Here is a 5,251-nt window from a genome sequence, read left to right as displayed (position 1 = left end):
CTTGCTGCTCCTGTTGGGGTGTTCATCACACTCCTCCTGCTCCTCCGCGATTCTTCTCAGTTGGACACTCTCTCTTGAAGTGTCACGTTTCACTGCATAGATAGCACACTGGACTTACACTAGTACTGGTGGTTGAAGCGATGTGCTGAGTTGGGGCCTCGCAGAAATAGAAGGTGTGTCCTTTCTTGTTGCAGTTGTTACAGTGTAAAATCCGGCAAGCTCCTGTGTGATGGTAGCTACACTTGATACACTTTGGGAGTGATCCTTTATATGGTCTGGCCGACACTCGGGTGACAGACCTTGTGGCTAGTGTCGAGGCAGGTGTATTGATTGTTGTTGTAGCGGCAGGGGTGACCACGGGTTGTTGTCTTTTAGCGAGTCTTTGAGTTCGGTTGTGCTCCTTTTTGTTCGAAAACTTTCGCTTCTTGTTTTTGGGTTTGTGGCCTGAGGCATTTTCGTTGGTAGATGCCCACTGGTGTTTTTGATTGTTAATGCGGTTAGTACTTTTGATACTAACTCCGGGCCGGCTGGCATGGTTAGCATTGAGCTGTGCCATGACGGCTGCCACGGCTGCCATGACTGCAGCTTGAAAAGTAGCAGAGTCTATCTGCAGGGTTGGCGCCTTGCTAGTTTATTGGTTGCCTATTGGTGAAGACATAGCTCTGTTTCATGATGAAAAACGACTTCGTGAGTGGAAATAATTATCTCAAGTGTATCCTTACGATTTATATTCACATATATAAATTCTCGCACATTATTGTACTATTCCTAGTGTTTCACCTAACGTTCCTGAGGCGGAGTTATGGTAGTGGGCATAAGTAGGTTTTGTACGGGCGTTAAGCTTTATTCATCTTAGGATCAAGTTTGTCCACACACTTAGCTGAGGAGTTTTGATGGGATCCGGTGCATTAGTGCTGGTATGATCGCACCCTATAGGTCTACGAAGAAGGCACCTTTCAACCAAAATGTTTAAAGGTAAGACGAAAATGAGTCTTTAGAATGGCTATACGTCGCGAGTTTTCTAACTAAGTTTATCTTAGTTCATTTTGTAATGTATTTCGGTTGTTTTATGGTGTTCTGAAAACTTTTCATAATAAACTCGTGTATTTTTAGTAGTTCTGGATCCAAGTGAAATCTTGTAATTTTGACCCATGCTAGGTCCTTATAGTGACCAATTGATGTCTGTTTAGTTATATAATTAAGACTAAATAGACCTTCGAGTCTGTTAGGTATGTCCTAAGCCCATCTTGTTAATATGATTCTAGTAATTATGGTTTCAACGAAAATTTTGACCTCGATGCAGGTCTAACTCACATCCATGCATGGATAAGTTTTGATAGCAACTAGATCTCTTGATTAGTATAACCTCTTAAATCGCAGTGTTGTGCTTACACCTAGAATAGAGTAGCACCAAAGTATACTCATGATCTTAATTTACAAGGTTTCGTGAGCGGTACGGATTCAATTACGACGATCCGTCCCTTGTGATGCCTGGGGCAAAATCGATGCACCTTGCAGCTTTGCAATTCGATGCTTGGCTGCAGTCATCCCCTCCTTGAATGCCATGTGTCTACCCTGTTACTTTCTTACTTCTGTCTGGGCTGCGATAAGGTCCTAAGAAGAGAGTTGGCCCCTGAAATAGTAGTCTCTTTCCGAGTTTCGGGTACGTGAGGCGGTGGGGTCCATAGTAGCGTGCAGTTTTCGAACTCGATTTGCAGTCTCCCTGTGTTAATCCCTTATGTTCGCGATCTGTCGGGTCTTCGCCGGGAGGGCTCTTTCAGTCGGTCCCCCGTGGCTGAGGTCATAGTACCCTCGTTGGTCTCCACATGGTGATTGTCGTCGTTGCTGTCGACTTCAACCCTCGATCACGGTTGCCCAACGGGGCACAGGTTCGATGTAGTCGGAACGATTCGCGGGAACCCTGGCTATGCATTGAGGGTTGATTACCTCCGGTTCCGCTTCTGATTCTTCTCATAACCATCCACCATTTCTCTGTTTGGGAAGGTAGAGGTCGTCTGGTAAGTAGGATCTTGTTATGCCATACGTGCGAGAATGGGAGTAAGAAGATAATTATTGGACGAACTATCTAGATAATTATTAGATGATCTTTATCAGTTAAGTCAATACTTGTGTAGTGTATACCAGTTATATGAAATCAAGGCAGGATAGTCCTTCGAATAAGGGACTCCAACTCCAAATCCACAATCCAACGAGAACAGGAAGTAAAGCAACGGTCACGGATTCTAAGTCTATAACGCCTAAATTCCGTATAACCTTAGCGTATCCACTTAACAACTATTGACCTACTTGATAGAGACTTGTTTAGTTTTCATGTAAGTACTTATAGTAACACAAAAATACTCCCATAGTATTTTAAACTCATGTTCTGTTCTAATGTTCTCATTGTGGTAATGTTGGTAAGTTTTTAGGCTTGTCACCATATCACAACCATTCTTGGGCATGTGCTAATCACTCCTCGGACTAGCATAGTTGATCAGGCTATGCCAATCCCAAGACTGACCATACATCCCTGAGCTTACCTGTGATATTCAACAATCGTAATACTTTTGTTCTGGTCATTGTTACACGTATGTTAATATGAATGCAGGTATGAATACTTTAAATGATAAAACTATTTATTTTCTAAAAGTATACCCCATTAAAATGTTTTGAAATCAGAGATTTTAGTCCCAATGCATTTATAGTTTGTATACCTTATGTGGTTCGATATACTTAGTTCGTTATAAACAATGCTCAGATACCAATCTGTCACACCCCCAAACCAAGGATGGCGGAAACGTCCGGGGGTGGAGGACTTCATGTATAGTATCACTACAACGAGTATAATAGTGCTCAAAGTAAATACAACCATCATAAATATAATTGAAAAGGTTACACCAAAGTATATGTTTACATGTTTCAAATCAATTACATTATGATGACAAAATGAACTGTTTGACGATTCAATGTCCCATCCTCAAAATGTTGTTGGTTTTCCTGATTCACTGATTTCCTGAGAATACAAGTTGTTTGAAAAAGTGTCAACACAAAGGTTGGTGAGTTCATAAGAGTTTTTGTTTGAGAAATAGCCGTTTTCCTTGTAAAAGCGATAGAGTATGTTTCCAGAAAATCCAATATTTTTTTTATTATGAAATTGTAGTCTTAAGACCCAAAGACCGTAGCGTACAAGTAATTCATCATACTTACAGTGAATCGTGCAAGTTTAAATCGACATAAACTCGTTAATTTAGAATTAAAACCCCCTATTTAAAGTAGAATTTTCCATGTAAACTTGAAAGGTTATTAACTACTTATGTGAGCCGGTATAACCATACTATGACTAGAGGTAACCTGCACAACGTCTTTTAGACACCCTGATCCTATGACTCTTGTCACCCGCAGATCTGCCGGTCTGGCTGTAGCTAGCAGTGAGGTGTGGGATGTCAACCCCAATATAGATCTATACACAATTATCACGCCCTCCCTACAAGAGACTCTGGTTATAACTTACAGGAATTTAGATCCCATACTCGGACGTATGGGGAGAGATTGTCTCACAACCTAAGTTAATTAGTTTACAAATAATTTTGTATTTGAACCTTTTTCCCGTAGAGGGAGTAAAATAACATTTTATGCATGAATTAGTGATATGAAATCCTTGAACTATTACTTTTATAGTTTATTAGGCCGTGTATGTAAAACCCATTTGTTTCGAGAGTAAAGCCTTTGCCATGCGGTAAAAATCCCATAAACTATGCTTATTGTAGTTTATTATGTGTATTCGGAATATATGATGAAACCTTATCATGAATGACAAGTTTTCAGTTTACAATGATAAACTAACAAGGAAATGCATTCAATATTTAGAACTTATCGTTTTACACCTGGCTCCGCATAATATAAAGTGTTATAAAAGTTATAGGCTGTTACTTAGTTTTAGCCTTTCAGCACTGATTTAGAAAAGTCATAGAAAAATCATATGAAGTCAAAACTAAATCCGTAAAATCTGAGAATTCAAAAAATGTGTGTAGTTTGTTCACAAATTTAATTACAAATTTTGGATGCCTCTAACTTGTGTAAAAATTATCATATTCACATACTGGTCCGGGTTCGTAGCTACAATGATAGGCAGTTTTGTAAAAATCACCATAAATTGTAGAAAAATCGTACGGAGATGTGCAAGTAGTCATTTTAAAGCTAAGAACTGGAACTACTTGAACCTAAAACATTTTTGAAAACTAAAATGTTTAAGTTGACCAAAACAGTCCGTGGATGGAGTCCAACTTTTCTGATGAAAGCTGTTAGAAATGTTTAGTTATGTTCTTGGTGTTTTAACTTGTATTCTCCCCCTTAAAACTTAAGAAAACATGAAAATAGAGGGGGTATGAACTCACCTTGAGTGGTTTCAGTAGATGAGTGTTCAATAAGAGAAGTTTTCAACTCAAGAACACCTGAAAGATCACTTGAAGACTCGAAGATCTAACATGAATGTGATGATGTTTGTGTAATCATTCTATGATTTGAATGAAAGACAGTAGAATATCTAAGTGTAGGGGGAAGATACTTACCAAATGTAGTAGGAAAGCTTGGAAACAATCCTTGAATCTCAAAATCTAGAGAGAGGGAGTGAGAGAGAATGAAGTTGTCACTTGGAGGAAAAACGGAGTAATGTGAGGAGAGAGGAGGGTTTTCCAGCTTTTGTTCAACATTATGGCTGAAAAAAAGTGGGAAAAGGACAATGATTGACTAGGTATGGGTGAATAGTGACTAGGGGTTGTACTATGAAGGTATGGGGAGGTTGCTTGTGTCATACACTAAGGCAAAGTCAACACTCCACCCATAAATCTTACCTACTAGATTTTATTCATAGACAAGGATTTTCCCTAAAATATAATTAAAATATGAATATTTGGGGTTTATTATGTTAAAATACGAGTTTGGGTGAAAATCCGGCGTTCAAATCTCGAAAAACGGGCTCAAAACGCTAAAGATATCGAAAACCGGGTGAAAACTGTCAAAATCCGAAGTTCTTGCCGAGGGTTCGGTCCTAGCCACTAGAACCGAGAGCATGAGAAGGAACCGAGAGCAGGAGGAGGAACCGAGAGTGGGACTCGGATGCGCAGGCTTGCTCCTCGGACAGAAGCTCAAGTCCTCGGATGCGCAGGTTCGCCTCTTGGACCGAAGTGGAGTCTCCTCGGACCGAAGGTGAGAAGGGGAGCCGAAAGTCAGGTTCGGTTTGGAATGATCAGGG

This window comes from Lactuca sativa, chromosome 4 (genome assembly GCF_002870075.4).
Source record: "Lactuca sativa cultivar Salinas chromosome 4, Lsat_Salinas_v11, whole genome shotgun sequence".
NCBI lineage: Eukaryota > Viridiplantae > Streptophyta > Magnoliopsida > Asterales > Asteraceae > Lactuca > Lactuca sativa.
Note: the sequence above shows the minus strand (reverse complement) of the source record.